The sequence below is a fragment of the Helianthus annuus genome, chromosome 17 (genome assembly GCF_002127325.2).
Source record: "Helianthus annuus cultivar XRQ/B chromosome 17, HanXRQr2.0-SUNRISE, whole genome shotgun sequence".
Taxonomy (NCBI): domain Eukaryota; kingdom Viridiplantae; phylum Streptophyta; class Magnoliopsida; order Asterales; family Asteraceae; genus Helianthus; species Helianthus annuus.
Genome location: NC_035449.2, coordinates 190,496,892 through 190,515,854, shown reverse-complemented (window position 1 = coordinate 190,515,854; position 18,963 = coordinate 190,496,892). Strand labels below are relative to the sequence as shown.

The following is an 18,963-nucleotide window of genomic DNA, read 5'->3' as shown; positions in this document are numbered from 1 at the left end:
ACTAACTGATTCCGAAGATCCATTTTTAGAGTTCGAAAGCCTATTTTGACCCGTTAGTTGACCCAAACAATGAACTTGAGTGGCAATGCACACAAAGAATAACTTTACCTTTTGCTGTGCATGACACTTCGTACAAGTGTATACAAGATAATCAATAATGAATACATATTGGTAGCTAGCATCATAAATATGAAATTATCTTGTTTTTGTTGGTCCAATAGTCGTTCCCATTCAAGCATCAGAAATATGTAGGTGGTTTCTAATATATAATCAGAACATGCATACATACATACATCTGTTTTTTTTTTTAAAAAGTAGTTCACTACAGCATGATTGCTTTTTATTATAAACTTGAATGGCTATCATTTCAAATCCAGAAAACTGATTTGGGCTCGATTCAAGCCGACCGGTGTCACTGCAGTAGTCATAGAATAGAGTAAGTACGGAAGTTCTTTGTTGCGTCAAACCACAGGTTCAACCTCTGTTCCCTATTACCCTGCATATACCAAACAAACTTGCGATTAGTTTATGCACAGCTATTCATAATCATTTTATCATGAAATAAGGATACCTGAACAAATGTCTCGCTCGACCAATAGTTTCCCTTGACGCATTATGCAAGGTTCGCTCGGTCCAACAACTCAAGCAAATGTTTTCTATGTTTTTTAGGGGGAAGATGGGTGCTTCTCTCCACAGGGCATACAAGACACAGGTTATTGGCGGCAGTCCGCCAAATTTAACATATAAAGTTTTTTTATATGTTAAATATGGCGAGCTGCCGCCAATAACCTATGTTTTGTATGCCCTGGGAGAGAAGCACACATGTTCCCCCTAAAATGCAAAGAAAACATTTGCTTGAGTTGTTGGACCGAGCGAACCTTGCACAGGCTCAGTTTTTGCATCACAGCCTCAAACACTTTCAGTTCAGATAGATTACACAGGCTCAGTTTTTGCATCACAGCCTCAAAACACTTTTACTTCAGACAGATTAAGAACACAAGCTCAGCTTATGCATCATAGACTCAACACTTTTAGTTCAGACAGATTAAGAACACAAGCTCAGCTTTCGCATCACAGCCTCAAACACTTTCAGTTCAGACAGATTAAGAACACAAAATCCGGAGTACACAACAAGAGTAATTTGCCACTAAACTTAAACAACCTTTAAAGCATGATGTACACGTGTTTTAAGCACAAGAAACAGATATGTAACCTGACAGACTCAGCTTATGCATCATAGCCTCAAACACTTTCAGTTCAGACATATTAAGAACACAAGCTCCGTTAGTTCTCGCAAAGTCAACCATCATAAAAAGAAATCAAGTATTAGTAAAGATTTGATATTAGTTATAACCAGTACACTATTAACTTAAAATAAATTTAATATAAATCACATTTTGTCAAGTTGCAAATATAAAAACCTTTATTCTAATGAAGCAGCGTTCAGCGTCACTAAAGCCGATTCCGAGACTCTCCAAGCAGATACACTTTCTCCGGCTGCCAGAAGATCGGAGTGAGCTTGTTCTGTAATAATAGTGATCGTGACAGTCGTTAACCAAAGGTATAACTAATTAAATTCAGTTCAGGAAAAAGCAACTCTTTAATTTTGTGTGAAAGACAGCTTGCTTGCTGCAGTCTCTATAATATATCAACACTCTTCCATACACTGTTTGAAAGACACCATGCTTGAAAGACAGCATGCTTGCTTCAGTCTCTATAAATAATTCAGAGATATCTACACTCTACTCACACTTTACAAACTCTCAACTACACTCAACTGAAAGACTCAGACATGTAATTGAGAGATGAACACAACTACGGGTAAAGCCATGGCTGCAACACACGGTTGCAAAGTGAGAACTATGCAACCTGGATATTGCCCCGCCAAGATGCTACTCGGATCTTCTATGTACCCTCAAAATACAATCATCATCACAGTCTATTGTGTTATGTAACCCCGCTTTAAAGCATGATGTACAAGAGTAATTTTCCACTAAACTTAAACAACCTTTAAAGCATGATGTACAAGTGTTTTAAGCAGAAGAAACACATATGTAACCTCACAGGCTCAGCTTATGCATCATAGCCTTAACAGTTTCAGTTCAGACATATTAAGAACACAAGCTCAGCTTATGCAACATAGAGTCGACAGGCTCAGCTTATGCATCATAGCCTCACAGGCTCAGCTTATGCATCATACCCTCACAGGCTCAGCTTATGCATCATAGAACACTTGGGAAATGAAAAAGTATATCAAAACATCCCACAGAACAAACTAAAATCAAAAGTACATAACAATCTATCTTTTCACTATTCCATATCTAAAATTGACATAACTATCATAATTTTCATTGAACTACAACACTTATCATCCCCAAAAATGACCTAAATATCATAATTATCACAAAACCATGACACTTATCAGTCCCAAAATTAAAGGAAAAGATCAAAATATAACAGAACAAAGTAAAATCAAAACTACAAAAACAATTTATCCTTTCACTATGTCATATCTGAAATTAACCTAACTATCAACACCAAAAATACAAATTCAAATATGACAAAACTTTCAACCTAATTTGAAATAACCGCATCTACTAACAAATCCACATCAAGATTAAAGATAAATCAACATTTAGAACCTAACCTGAGTCGATTCATCACAAAACACATGCGAAAATCCTTCGTAAACCTCAGCTTTCGTCCTTCGAACATCCGTCAAACATATGTTAAGGACAAGATGGTAATTGAACAAGGTGTTGAAAAAACACTTAATGCACAATGTACAACTGTTAAGGCACAAGAAAACACAAACCCTTTTACCCTTTACAAGGGTATACATCTGCCGTCCAAATGTTTTACTTTCTCACACGGATAAATTGAGAGATGAACACAACTACGGGTAAAGCCATGGCTGCAACACACGGTTGCAAAGTGAGAACTATGCAACCTGGATATTGCCCCGCCAAGATGCTACTCGGATCTTCTATGTACCCTCAAAATACAATCATCATCACAGTCTATTGTGTTATGTAACCCCGCTTTAAAGCATGATGTACAAGAGTAATTTTCCACTAAACTTAAACAACCTTTAAAGCATGATGTACATCATGCTTTAAAGGTTGTTTAACTTTCTCACACGGATCAACATCGGGACCGTCCATTTGACTTCACACGGATCACCATATGCTTTCTCTCTCAATGCTCACACATCTCACAAAACAACATCAGATCTTCTCTATTGATCATCATCACAGTGAGGAAGAGCTTGACGGATGTTCAATTACCATCTTGTCCTGGATCATCATCACAGTCTATTATGCATCATAGCCTCACAGGCTCAGCTTATGCATCATAGAACACTTGGGAAACATCCAAGTGATATATCGTATAGTACTTTATAGAGACTGCAGCAAGCAAGCTGTCTTTCAGACATGTACTTTTAGATCTGTGAATCTGTGATAATACTTTTACAACTGGAAGACTCAGACATGTAATTGAGAGATGAACACAACTACGGGTAAAGCCATGGCTGCAACACACGGTTGCAAAGTGAGAACTATGCAACCTGGATATTGCCCCGCCAAGATGCTTGTGACAACCCGTATTCCCGAATGTGACAACCCGTATTCCCTAGGTTAGTGTTGCTAAAATTCCACAACCCTTCAACGTGTGTCCTTTTGTTTGATCCATTAAATGTTCGTGTGCGTATGAATGTTTAATACAGGAACCCATTATTCGTGTATTGGATAGTCATAACATGTTTGGTTCATGAACTCATTAGGCGTATTGTTAGTCTTTTGGACTTGGACCTCAAACCCACTCGCAACACACGCCATGGCCGTTTGGGCCTCCCTCATCTGGCCCGCATGGGCAGGCCCGAAACCATTATATGATTTACACACTTCATAAACCCCTAAACCATGATGTTAGGTAAATGGGCTCAAGTCCATTCCGGTTATAACAGTACCGCCCAAACTCGAGGAATACTCGGCGTTGAAACCTTGTTTTCCAACCAAATTATAACTAGTGTCATAATTTAAAATAATAGTTTTGCTTGTCCAATTAATGTTATAGTTCGATCATTTCATGCAACCAATATCACTACCCGTTGAAGACATTGGTTTGGATTACTTTTACATATATATGTAATATTGTTTTTTTTTTATTCGCACTTCTTGTTTATCCGTTTGTACACGATATGGTGTGTATAAGCTTCTTACCCAAATTGTTGGTAGTCCAATCTCTTGGGCTTAGGCAATTCGGTCAAAGGAAATCACCGGCCCACTAGGATTGTTTGGCATTATAATAAGATGTTACGTAACTCCTCTTTTATTTTACAAGTCACAATAACAACACAAACAAACCCTACGCAATTGGCGGTAGCTTTCTCCACCTTCACGAACATCACCTCTCGTCTCTCTATCTCCCTCGACAACTGGAGAGCATCACCAATCCTCCATCACCGATCGCCGGTAAGTCCCACAAATTTCGTTACTTCGTTTTCGAACGCGTTGTTTCGGTTTCGTCTCGGTTTCGTTTCCACCATGATGTAATACTGTGTGAATTAGACATGTTATAACAGATTCTTATATAAGCATAGTCATGCGCAGCAAATCGGATGATATAGGAAACTGTAATGTACATGCTTTATGGTACTTGAATAGGACTATATGAGTTTTGTTATGGAAACTAGAATAGAAGAAGCTTTTTGTTTGAAGTTGTGATAACTGCTTTGGTGAAATCATATGAACAAGCATGATCAGACGAGTTTATATGTGAAGAAAATACTTGAACTACGAATGTTACGGGTATTATTGTATGGGATATGAATATAGGTGTTATGCGATATGAATATGAAACTGTTTCTTTTCGGTTTTATACGTGCGAGTATATATAGTTCGTGTAGTGTATATGTTTACGAAATATGTTCATGACAATTATGATCTCATGTGTGTATGCCGGTATGCGAGTTAGGTGTTGCCTAGTATGTAGTAAGAACTGTTACACGTTGACGGGGTGGGATCGGATTTGCGGGTCAGATGTGACCGGGTTCGGGTTTGTGGGATCACGTGAACTTATGTGCGTGTGTAATATGTGTTTACACTGATGGGCATGGGGGATTAATAAAACATATATGTTCTTGCTGGTTCGAGTATATGTTTTGCAATGCACATGGGCCGAGAAACTTTGATAGTTGGGCCGACATATTACTATCAAATGAGTTGGTCAAACTAGGGAATATGGTTTGGTTATTTGTCTGTATATAGATTGAATTGTTTGTGTTCTATAAGCTATTAATTTACAAGTATAGTTCAATATGGGAAGCGGGTATTGTCAGAACATGTGTTAACATGGGCAACCGAATTTAATAGGTAATATACTAGTCACACGTCTCTGAATACAAGGGGACATCATGATTCCATCATGGGATAAATAAAAAGTCAGTGGATTGTGAATTGGTGGTTCAAATTTTGCATAGGAATTATAAGTCCCTGTCGATTATATATGTTAATTGTTATGACTTGAACTATATTTATGTTACTTATACATAAAATTGTGTGTGGTATGTGATTAAGAAATACGTGAATTATTGTTATGACACGTGAGACGTTAGGTGTAAATGCGTGTACGATCCTTGTTTATTGCATGTGTAGAATATGTGGTAATTTACATATAAAACTGATTCTTATTGGTAACCATATTAGGACTTGGTTGACCTACTGTGAACGTAAACGAATATCTAGTCTTACCGAGCAAACCTAAGGTGAGTTTATCTCTTGAGCATGCGTCCCGGTGGTTGGGACAGTCAGTGGGTAATCCTGGGAGGGATAAGTCTTTTGGGTAAAAACGGGAATGTTGGATAATATACTCTTCCTATCACCTTTAAAGTCCCTCCGTGTTGTTTGGTTACCAGGAAGGTAACATGGTATTAGTTAGTAGCGCTACTTAGGTTTGGCAACCTCACCCCGTATCTGGGAGAACGGGTGTTGAACTAATGACCTAGTCATGACCAATGCTTTGATAGGAGCATTGGAGAAAGGGCAAAATAATCAGAAGCCGTCTTGTATTGGGGTATTATCAACATTGTTTTCAACATTACTTTCGGAATTAACTTCAATGGACTAACTGAACACTTGGTAACCAACGTTTTTGTAAAACTATGAACTCACCAGCGTTGTCTGATACACTTGTTGCATGCTCGCAGGTCGTTAGGTATCTTGGATATGGGGAACTTGCTGTCTGGAGTAGCTGGAGTGGTCATCGGTCGACTGGGAGGATTTATGCGATTGATTTCATAAAACTATATTTGAATTTTGAAACAGTTTAACTTCGTTTATTATTTGCTTCCGCTGAACTTATTGGTTTTCGTTTAAACTTATTGAAGATGTTTTTATTAATAATGGGATTTTTAATTATAACTTGTTTGGGTTCAATGTAATTGGTGGCTCGTTATTGGTACGTCACACGCCTATCAGGGACACTCCCTAGGTGGTATTTTGAGGGTGTGACAGTTTGGTATCAGAGCCATTGGTTATAGTGAACTTGGTTTTAAAACGTTTTCATAAAACCAGACTATAACCGAACAGTACCGAAAATCGACCATGACACTCAGCTCCAGACTGCAAGGTTCGTTACTCATTTACTATTGCATAATACTTCTAGGGTACACTTATGTATAACATTACACGTGAATGCACGCTTGGCACAACTGCATGAGCCCTTACATTACCAACCCCTGTTATGTGAACTGCTAGTGTGACACTTTCCTTTGATTATTGTGATTCTTGATCCTGTAAAACCTTTTGTTGCTATTTGAATGTGGGGAACCTTTTAGCGCAAGTTAAGAGGCACTGAGATAAGCATGCAAATCGCCTTATTATCATGGGTGCACACATAATAATAACGCGAGGTGCATGCAAATCCCAGTGAGGCTTAACGAGCGTGGGAAGGGTTCTGCTCTATTGTGTGTAAACTTGATAGTTAGTATATTTCAACGTGATGTTTGACTTTCACCTCGTTTCGACCCTTAAGATAGTTCCCTTCTCCTATTAGAACCATGAGTGGACGTGGAGGAGGCCGAGGTGGTGGACGTGGCCACATTGCTATGACCCAGGCCGAATTAACCGACTTTTTCTGCTTCTGTTTTAGTTGACTCTTGTTCCGATTGGAGTTATGTGCTTTAGGGTTCAGTCGTCAGTAAGGACTGACTCCCACCTTTCTTGTAAATAAGCATGTAGTAGAATTAACTGATAGTAAATCGATAGAAGCTTCTCATGTTCTTTTTGGTTGTAAACTTGATCTCGTGGGTCAAGTGTTCGACATTGACCTACTTCCCAATACTCCTGTAGGTTTTGACATGGTCATTGCCATAGACTTGGTTATCTATGTATCAAGCAGAAAATTCTCTGCAAAAAGAAAATCGTGCGTTCCCTCTCCCCAGTGGGGAAATCCTTATCCGTTTAAGATCATCGTAGTGGTGCCGCTGTTGGCATTGTCACCGTCGTGAAAGCCCAGAAGTGCCTACGGAAGGGCTACTCCGTTATACTAGCTCTTGTCACCGATTCGCCACTTTAAGAAAGGAAGATTGAGTATCTTCATGTTATTCGTGAAATTTTTGACATGTCTTCCAAAGAGTTACCTGGTTTACCTCCACATCGTTAGGTGGAATTTTAGAATTGACCTTATGCAAATCCCGATTTCCTTCTGGGGTACAGCAATCCCTTGGATTCGCTGGATACTATCACAGCTTCATCATAGGATTTTCGAAGGTTTCGCAACTTCAACCTCCTTAGCATAGCAGGGAGCTGTGAATTCTTGAGAAATAAAATCGGGGAACGTCTTTTCAGCTTTTGAAACCCAACCCTACAACACGCGGAGCATCACTTCTATCCGAGAGCACCGATGATCCAGCGATATACCATGATGGCTTAATTCAGAGTCCCAGTTACATGCCGATGCAACACGAGAGAGTGATGATTTGCGTAATGGTGTTACGGAGGGGAACTGCACGGCCTACAATCTCCGGTGGAAACCGTGGTCGTTGGATTTAAGTGGGAGGCATTACTTAGACGGTACCGAATGCACCAATTAGACCGAAAACAAGGGCCTCCAGTACACCCTTGTTTCAATAGAGCTAACCATGTGATGGCATCGCTAGATGGAACTTCCGAACGAACACGGGATTAGGAGAACTATACCCACGCATCCCTGTAGACAAACCTTATCACTTTCACTTGTCATCGCCGCTAGAAGTGAAGCAGTCACAGCTATACACGTTTGTCGTTTTGCAACACTAATCTTTACCCACCAAACTCTGTTTTGGACAAATGATACACTCGCGCGACCGCAATGTAACAAACCTCCCTGTTGTGCCATGCCGCCATGCACCACTACTGGAAATTATTCCTAGACAACAAATTTGCTGGCCAAATCCTTCGGATGTTTAATGGACCCCTGTTTCGCTCGATTCCTTGTACGAACCTCATTAATTCCCTGTTTCTTTGATTGGCAACTGATATAACAAAACGCTAACAACCATACCATGATTTCCACCGATCACAAGATTAGCCCCCCAGGCGTTGTAAAGTATCTATAGATCGAGTTCGTCGGAACTCACTTCAAGCCATTGCTTCAGATCAATTTTCGGGACGAAAATTCTTTCAAGTTGGGGATGATGTGACACCCAACTGACCTCGCAATCCTGTTTTTACAATTTGGTTATATGTGGTGTTAGTACAGCTATCTGGGTGCTTAGTGATTGCGTGTAATGCTTGATTTTTTTATTTGTGATTATTATTTGCGTAGTATTACATATAGTCTAATTAGGGTTTCTATCGCTTCACTTCTCCGTGCTTACTTGCCAAATTTCGGGACGAAATTTCTTTCAAGTTGGGGATGATGTGACAACCCGTATTCCCGAATGTGACAACCCGTATTCCCTAGGTTAGTGTTGCTAAAATTCCACAACCCTTCAACGTGTGTCCTTTTGTTTGATCCATTAAATGTTCGTGTGCGTATGAATGTTTAATACAGGAACCCATTATTCGTGTATTGGATAGTCATAACATGTTTGGTTCATGAACTCATTAGGCGTATTGTTAGTCTTTTGGACTTGGACCTCAAACCCACTCGCAACACACGCCATGGCCGTTTGGGCCTCCCTCATCTGGCCCGCATGGGCAGGCCCGAAACCATTATATGATTTACACACTTCATAAACCCCTAAACCATGATGTTAGGTAAATGGGCTCAAGTCCATTCCGGTTATAACAGTACCGCCCAAACTCGAGGAATACTCGGCGTTGAAACCTTGTTTTCCAACCAAATTATAACTAGTGTCATAATTTAAAATAATAGTTTTGCTTGTCCAATTAATGTTATAGTTCGATCATTTCATGCAACCAATATCACTACCCGTTGAAGACATTGGTTTGGATTACTTTTACATATATATGTAATATTGTTTTTTTTTTTTATTCGCACTTCTTGTTTATCCGTTTGTACACGATATGGTGTGTATAAGCTTCTTACCCAAATTGTTGGTAGTCCAATCTCTTGGGCTTAGGCAATTCGGTCAAAGGAAATCACCGGCCCACTAGGATTGTTTGGCATTATAATAAGATGTTACGTAACTCCTCTTTTATTTTACAAGTCACAATAACAACACAAACAAACCCTACGCAATTGGCGGTAGCTTTCTCCACCTTCACGAACATCACCTCTCGTCTCTCTATCTCCCTCGACAACTGGAGAGCATCACCAATCCTCCATCACCGATCGCCGGTAAGTCCCACAAATTTCGTTACTTCGTTTTCGAACGCGTTGTTTCGGTTTCGTCTCGGTTTCGTTTCCACCATGATGTAATACTGTGTGAATTAGACATGTTATAACAGATTCTTATATAAGCATAGTCATGCGCAGCAAATCGGATGATATAGGAAACTGTAATGTACATGCTTTATGGTACTTGAATAGGACTATATGAGTTTTGTTATGGAAACTAGAATAGAAGAAGCTTTTTGTTTGAAGTTGTGATAACTGCTTTGGTGAAATCATATGAACAAGCATGATCAGACGAGTTTATATGTGAAGAAAATACTTGAACTACGAATGTTACGGGTATTATTGTATGGGATATGAATATAGGTGTTATGCGATATGAATATGAAACTGTTTCTTTTCGGTTTTATACGTGCGAGTATATATAGTTCGTGTAGTGTATATGTTTACGAAATATGTTCATGACAATTATGATCTCATGTGTGTATGCCGGTATGCGAGTTAGGTGTTGCCTAGTATGTAGTAAGAACTGTTACACGTTGACGGGGTGGGATCGGATTTGCGGGTCAGATGTGACCGGGTTCGGGTTTGTGGGATCACGTGAACTTATGTGCGTGTGTAATATGTGTTTACACTGATGGGCATGGGGGATTAATAAAACATATATGTTCTTGCTGGTTCGAGTATATGTTTTGCAATGCACATGGGCCGAGAAACTTTGATAGTTGGGCCGACATATTACTATCAAATGAGTTGGTCAAACTAGGGAATATGGTTTGGTTATTTGTCTGTATATAGATTGAATTGTTTGTGTTCTATAAGCTATTAATTTACAAGTATAGTTCAATATGGGAAGCGGGTATTGTCAGAACATGTGTTAACATGGGCAACCGAATTTAATAGGTAATATACTAGTCACACGTCTCTGAATACAAGGGGACATCATGATTCCATCATGGGATAAATAAAAAGTCAGTGGATTGTGAATTGGTGGTTCAAATTTTGCATAGGAATTATAAGTCCCTGTCGATTATATATGTTAATTGTTATGACTTGAACTATATTTATGTTACTTATACATAAAATTGTGTGTGGTATGTGATTAAGAAATACGTGAATTATTGTTATGACACGTGAGACGTTAGGTGTAAATGCGTGTACGATCCTTGTTTATTGCATGTGTAGAATATGTGGTAATTTACATATAAAACTGATTCTTATTGGTAACCATATTAGGACTTGGTTGACCTACTGTGAACGTAAACGAATATCTAGTCTTACCGAGCAAACCTAAGGTGAGTTTATCTCTTGAGCATGCGTCCCGGTGGTTGGGACAGTCAGTGGGTAATCCTGGGAGGGATAAGTCTTTTGGGTAAAAACGGGAATGTTGGATAATATACTCTTCCTATCACCTTTAAAGTCCCTCCGTGTTGTTTGGTTACCAGGAAGGTAACATGGTATTAGTTAGTAGCGCTACTTAGGTTTGGCAACCTCACCCCGTATCTGGGAGAACGGGTGTTGAACTAATGACCTAGTCATGACCAATGCTTTGATAGGAGCATTGGAGAAAGGGCAAAATAATCAGAAGCCGTCTTGTATTGGGGTATTATCAACATTGTTTTCAACATTACTTTCGGAATTAACTTCAATGGACTAACTGAACACTTGGTAACCAACGTTTTTGTAAAACTATGAACTCACCAGCGTTGTCTGATACACTTGTTGCATGCTCGCAGGTCGTTAGGTATCTTGGATATGGGGAACTTGCTGTCTGGAGTAGCTGGAGTGGTCATCGGTCGACTGGGAGGATTTATGCGATTGATTTCATAAAACTATATTTGAATTTTGAAACAGTTTAACTTCGTTTATTATTTGCTTCCGCTGAACTTATTGGTTTTCGTTTAAACTTATTGAAGATGTTTTTATTAATAATGGGATTTTTAATTATAACTTGTTTGGGTTCAATGTAATTGGTGGCTCGTTATTGGTACGTCACACGCCTATCAGGGACACTCCCTAGGTGGTATTTTGAGGGTGTGACAATGCTACTCGGATCTTCTATGTACCCTCAAAATACAATCATCATCACAGTCTATTGTGTTATGTAACCCCGCTTTAAAGCATGATGTACAAGAGTAATTTTCCACTAAACTTAAACAACCTTTAAAGCATGATGTACAAGTGTTTTAAGCACAAGAAACACATATGTAACCTCACAGGGTCAGCTTATGCATCATAGCCTTAAAGATAAATCAACATTTAGAACCTAACCTGAGTCGATTCATCACAAAACACATGCGAAAATCCTTCGTAAACCTCAGATTTTCACAAAACCATGACACTTATCAGTCCCAAAAATGAAGGAAAAGATCAAAATATAACAGAATAAAGTAAAATCAAAACTACAAAAACAATTTATCCTTTCACTATGTCATATCTGAAATTAACCTAACTATCATCACCAAAAATACAAATTCAAATATCACAAAACTTTCAACCTAATTTGAAATAACCGCATCTACTAACAAATCCACATCAAGATTAAAGATAAATCAACATCTGTCTTTCAGACATGTACTTTTAGATCTGTGAATCTGTGATAATACTTTTACAACTGGAAGACTCAGACATGTAATTGAGAGATGAACACAACTACGGGTAAATCCATGGCTGCAACACACGGTTGCAAAGTGAGAACTATGCAACCTGGATATTGCCCCGCCAAGATGCTACTCGGATCTTCTATGTACCCTCAAAATACAATCATCATCACAGTCTATTGTGTTATGTAACCCCGCTTTAAAGCATGATGTACAAGAGTAATTTTCCACTAAACTTAAACAACCTTTAAAGCATGATGTACAAGTGTTTTAAGCAGAAGAAACACATATGTAACCTCACAGGCTCAGCTTATGCATCATAGCCTTAACAGTTTCAGTTCAGACATATTAAGAACACAAGCTCAGCTTATGCATCATAGAGTCGACAGGCTCAGCTTATGCATCATAGCCTCACAGGCTCAGCTTATGCATCATAGCCTCACAGGCTCAGCTTATGCATCATAGAACACTTGGGAAACATCCAAGCCATCTAGGTCGTATAACTTAGGACCTTAGTCCGACAACCATCAAACTCTGCCATCTGTCCGGCCCTTAGAAACACCTTTGTCTTACTAATCTGCATGTGACATATAAACAAACAAGTAAACATAAAAAAAATTAAAAAGGTAAATCCTAACTAAAACATCGGATGTAGGAAATAACCGCATCTACTAACAAATCCACATCAAGATTAAAGATAAATCAACATTTAGAACCTAACCTGAGTCGATTCATCACAAAACACATGCGAAAATCCTTCGTAAACCTCAGATTTTCACAAAACCATGACACTTATCAGTCTCAAAAATGAAGGAAAAGATCAAAATATAACAGAATAAAGTAAAATCAAAACTACAAAAACAATTTATCCTTTCACTATGTCATATCTGAAATTAACCTAACTATCATCACCAAAAATACAAATTCAAATATCACAAAACTTTCAACCTAATTTGAAATAACCGCATCTACTAACAAATCCACATCAAGATTAAAGATAAATCAACATTTAGAACCTAACCTGAGTCGATTCATCACAAAACACATGCGAAAATCCTTCGTAAACCTCAGATTTCGTCGTTCGAACATCCGTCAACCGCTTCACCAGAAAAGTAAGAATCACAAAAGAACATGGTAAGATATATAACACTCATTGCAACAACATCAGAACATCAAACGGATCCCTTGCCAGATAAAGCTTGTGATAGATCTCATGAAACCCTAGATCTGCTCATGAAACGGATCTGGTGATAGATTCAAACGGATCTGGTGATAGATCTCATGAAACCCTAGATCGCCGAGAAGAGAGAGAGAAGAAGATCTGATGTTGTTTTGTGAGATGTGTGAGCATTGAGAGAGAAAGCATATGGTGATCCGTGTGAAGTCAAATGGACGGTCCCGATGTTGATCCGTGTGAGAAAGTAAAACATTTGGACGGCAGATGTATACCCTTGTAAAGGGTAAAAGGGTTTGTGTTTTCTTGTGCCTTAACAGTTGTACATTGTGCATTAAGTGTTTTTTCAACACCTTGTTAATATGAAAGCATGAAATGATCATTTGAGCATGATTTAATAAAAATAAATTTTGATCAGATTATAAACCTTAAAATAAAGTTATTTTGAAGTGTTTAATGATATATAACTTTGTCATAATGTTTGCTAGCTTTGCATGTTGTACTTGGTGCATTAAAAGTTGTAAAATACGTGAAATCGCATGATTTATGTGACTTACACCAAAACTGCACTAATCTAATTATAACCATTATTTTAATAAGTAAATAAAGTGTATTGTGTTAAAATATCAAGTCGTATCGAGTTGGGATGATTATAGTAACGTTTAACGCAAAACTATGCGTTAAAACGGTCAAAAATCGGCTTTTCGGGTGATTTTTATAAAACTGATTTAGATCAGTAAACTAATTGATGTTTTTAGTTTAAAAACAAATATTTTAACTAATTTTGAGTTTACTTGGTGTTTGGTTGGTCATACGTGACTTCCGACGCCCGAAAACGTTACCGAATCGCTAAAACACGCATTTTTCAATGAACACTAGTATGGGTAAATTTTGAGTGAATATTATGTGATAAAATATGTTAAGTGATTTAAACATGTAAATGTGGTAATATGTTAAGTGTTAATTTGATAATGGGAAATTTAGACCATGCATGTATGCATGTACGTTTTGTGCGGGTAGAAACGGTAAAATTGCGTTAAATGTGTAACGTGTTTGTCGAGCATGAAATTTGTTACATATGAGATATCTTTCGCGTGTTTTGGTGTTAAATTCTATGAAAGTTTATATATATATATATATATATATATATATATATTACGACGCGCAAATTGTAGATATAATGCGTATAAACGTAAGAGTTAACGGATTTACACAATAATGGTCACCAATAAAATCGTTCAAGTCGCAAAAATCATAATATATATATATATATATATATATATATATATATATATTAACGTGCCAACATAATTAAAAATGACAACTTTTTGAGAAAATCTCAAAGTTATGTGATAATTCTAAGAAACGGAGAAACTCAGGATTTTTGTGTTAAATATATATTGATTTAGAATTGTTCCTATATTAGGACGTATATAAAAATCAATCTCTGGGATTGCGGTATTAAAATACGCACCCAAAGGTGAGTGTCACTAAACCCCTTTTTCACTGTTTTGTATATTTTTTGGGGGTGGAACACGTCGATAAAAGGGTTTAATAATGTTTTCGAAATAAAACATACCTTTTAATATAAAATATATATTTTCGCTGAAAATATATGAATTTGATATGTTATACGTTTCGAAGTAAAGCGTTTTCTTTTTATGATTGAATATTGTACGTGCGGTATTTCTTAAGTGAAACGAGACCGTATGGATTGGGGATGAATTCCGGACTGAGTCTCAACATTTGAGTGATAGGGGAATTCGTAATTCGCCATGTATTAAATTGTCATATTAGTAGGATATATATATATATATATATATATATATATATATATATATATATATATATATATTGTACGTGAGGCAAACATCATATTGTTCTTCGAGAAAGAACCCTGCGCCCCTGATGTCGTTTAATCAGTTAAGTAATGTACGCGAGGAATTGTTGGTAGATCTATCGGGTTGACAACCCCATCGTGACCGGTCGCCCGGTGTCAATGTCAAACGACGAATTATTATTCTGTTTATTGTCTAGCATTGATTATCCCGGCATGTTTAATATATAGTTCGTATCGTCTAGCTAACATACGAGTCTGAAAGTTGACACAATAATTTAATATACAAAACCTGGGCAATATTACTGTTGTCGGAGTAATGAACCGACGGAAGGCCCATGGCTTTTATTAAGGAAGTAAAATTGACTTTCTAAAATTACGTAGATGTTTTCAAATAAACACCTAATCAGAAAGTTTTCCTTGAAATAATATTGATTGTATGTGAATAAGTGAACTCACCTTCCTTTGTGTTGACACTTGATTTAACATGTTCTACAGGTACTTGAATTCGGCTTCGGGAAATCATGGCGTATCTTGTGTTTGATGATGCATGTTGTTTTGTTTGAAAATGTTGGACAACTTTTAAACTTTCTGGGACTTTTGTAATAAGATTCGCGAGGATCAAAGACATCTTAACTATGTAGACGTGTCCTGTCTTAAAACGTAATGTTTAATCACTTATGTTTGAAACAAACCGATATGTCCAACAATAAAATGCATCGCTCGACAAGATATAAATGTTTAATCACTACGTTTAATATTCCGCTACGACGTTTTTGGGGTGTGACACCACGCATATAGTTAAGGGTTGTAATCTCGTTCTAGCTGGTCAGGCCTTCTCTATCGATCTTATCCCCATCGTTCTTGGTGGTTTCGACATCGTCATTGGATGGATTGGTTATCTCAACATCGCGCGGAGATTCTTTGCAAGGAGAAAATCGTCCGCATTCCTCGTTCTGGTGAGGAACCTCTCATTATTCGTGGCGACAAGAGTGGTGCTGTGGTGGGCATCATCTCTTTCCTAAAGGCCCAGAAGTGATAGAAGATATCCCGATTGTACGCGACTTTCCTGAGGAATTACCTGGTCTCCTGCCTCATCGTCAGGTCGAGTTTCAAATCGAGTTAGCTCCTGGAGCAGCGCCTATAGCTCGTGCACCTTATCGCTTAGCCCCATCAGAACTAGAAGAACTGTCTGCGTAGCTACAAGAACTCTTGGACAAGGGTTTCATCCGTCCTAGCTCTTCGCCCTAGGGAGCACCAGTTTTGTTTGAAAAGAAGAAAGACGGTACCTTTCGAATGTGTATAGACTATCCCGAACTCAACAAGGTGACCGTAAAGAATCGTTATCCTCTCCCGCGTATTGATAACCTGTTCGACCAGTTGCAAGAGTCGAGCTACTACTCAAAGATTGATCTGAGATCGGGCTATCATCAGCTGAGAGTCCGAGACGAGGACATCTCCAAAACAGCGTTCAGGACTCGTTATGGGCACTACGAGTTTCTGGTTATGCCTTTTGGGTTGACGAACGCATCTACGGTCTTCATGGATCTTATGAACCGAGTGTGCAAACCCTACTTAGATAAGTTTGTTATTGTGTTTATCGACGACATCCTGATCTATTCCAAGAGTCGGGAGGAGCATGAGCGTCAACTGCGACTCATTTTGGAACTTCTTCGAACAGAACAACTGTATGCTAAGTTCTCTAAATGTGACTTCTGGCTTCGTGAAGTCCATTTCCTAGCCCACGTGGTTAATAAGGATGTGATTCACGTTGATCCATCCAAGGTTGGTTCAATCAGGAATTGGCCTGCACCTCGAACACCAACTGAAATCCGTCAATTTTTGGGTTTGGCGGGGTACTATAGAAGGTTTATAAAAGACTTCTCGAAGATTGCGCAGCCTCTTACTGCTCTTACTCAGAAGGGTGTCACCTACCGTTGGGGTGATGCACAGGAAAACGCGTTTCAGCAGCTGAAGTTGAAACTTTGTAGCGCACCTATTCTCTCGTTGCCTGAGGGCACTGATGATTTTGTGGTTTACTGTGACACATCAATTCAAGGTCTTGGTTGTGTGTTGATGCAATGTGAGAAAGTCATTGCTTACGCATCGCGCCAACTTAAAGTTCACGAAAAGAACTACACTACTCACGACTTGGAGTTGGGAGCAGCGGTGTTTGCTCTCAAGATATGGAGACATTACTTGTACGGTACCAAGTGCACCATTTACACCGATCACAAGAGCCTCCAGCATATCTTCGATCAGAGGAATTGAACATGCGACCGCGTCGATTGGTCGAACTCCTTAACGACTACGAATACGCAATCAAATATCATCCAGGCAAAGCCAATGTTGTGACCGATTCCCTCAGTCGAAAGGAGACAAAACCTAAGCGTGCACGTGCGTTACAGCTTACCATTTACTCTAGTCTTCCGGCCCAAATTCGTGATGCTCAGGTCGAAGCATTGAAAGAAGAGAACATCAGGGCTGAGTCCCTACGTGGATTGGAGAAGGGGTTGGAGCATAAAGCAGACGGTCCTTACTACTTGGCGGGGCGCAACTGGGTCCCATTCTATGGTAACCTGCGTAAGCTCGTGATGGATGAAGCTCACAAGTCTCGTTACTTAGTACATCCTGGTTAGGATAAGATGTACCACGATCTCAAGACTACGTACTGGTGGCCCCAAATGAAAGTCAACATAGAGACCTATGTTAGTAAATGCTTGACTTGTGCTAGAGTTAAGGTTGAATACTAGAAGCCATCAGGCCTACTTCAGCAACCAGAAATCCCGACATGGAAATGGGAGCAAATTTCCATGGACTTCGTTACTGGCTTACCTAGATCTCAACGAGGAAATGATACCATTTGGGTGATAGTGGATCGATTAACCAAGTCTGCACACTTCTTGGCTATCAAGGAAACGGATAAGGTCTCTACTCTGGCAGATGTCTATCTTAAGGAAGTGGTCTCGAGGCACGGGGTGCCGACCTCCATCATTTCTGATCGTGATTCACGTTTTACCTCTGAGCTGTGGCAAAGAATGCACAAATCCTTTGGCTCTCGATTAGACATGAGCACAGCATATCATCCACAGACGGATGGACAGTCTGAACGCACCATCCAAACTCTTGAAGACATGCTTTGAGCATGTGTAATCGACTTTGGTAATGGCTGGGAAAGGCATCTACCTTTGGTAGAGTTCTCATATAACAACAGTTATCACACTAGCATCCAAGTTGGTCCATTTGAGGCATTGTACGGTCGAAAATGCCGATCACCTCTATACTGGGCAGAAGTTGGTGACAGCCAAATCACTGGCCCAGAACTCGTCGTCGACACGATAGAAAAGATTGCCCTAATACGACAACGAATGGTGGCAGCTCGTGACCGTCAGAAAAGCTACGCTGATAAGCGCAGGAAACCGCTCGAGTTCCAGGTTGGGGATCGAGTGCTACTTAAAGTCTCACCTTGGAAGGGTGTAGTTCGCTTTGGCAAGCGAGGCAAGCTGAATCCACGCTATGTTGGACCTTTCGAAATCGTAGAGAAAATAGGCAAGGTGGCCTACAAACTA

The 18,963-nt window shown here is 39.0% G+C and overlaps 1 long non-coding RNA gene across 1 annotated transcript; it reads right to left on the bottom strand.

The window, feature by feature from the left end:
- Positions 1-318: 318 nt before the first annotated feature.
- LOC110925645 lies at positions 319-632 on the bottom strand. The gene is made up of 2 exons (XR_002584636.2): positions 572-632; positions 319-496 (listed from the first exon to the last, which is right to left on the bottom strand). It is a non-coding gene; the product is annotated as an uncharacterized LOC110925645 (long non-coding RNA).
- Between the last annotated feature and the right edge of the window lie 18,331 nt (positions 633-18,963).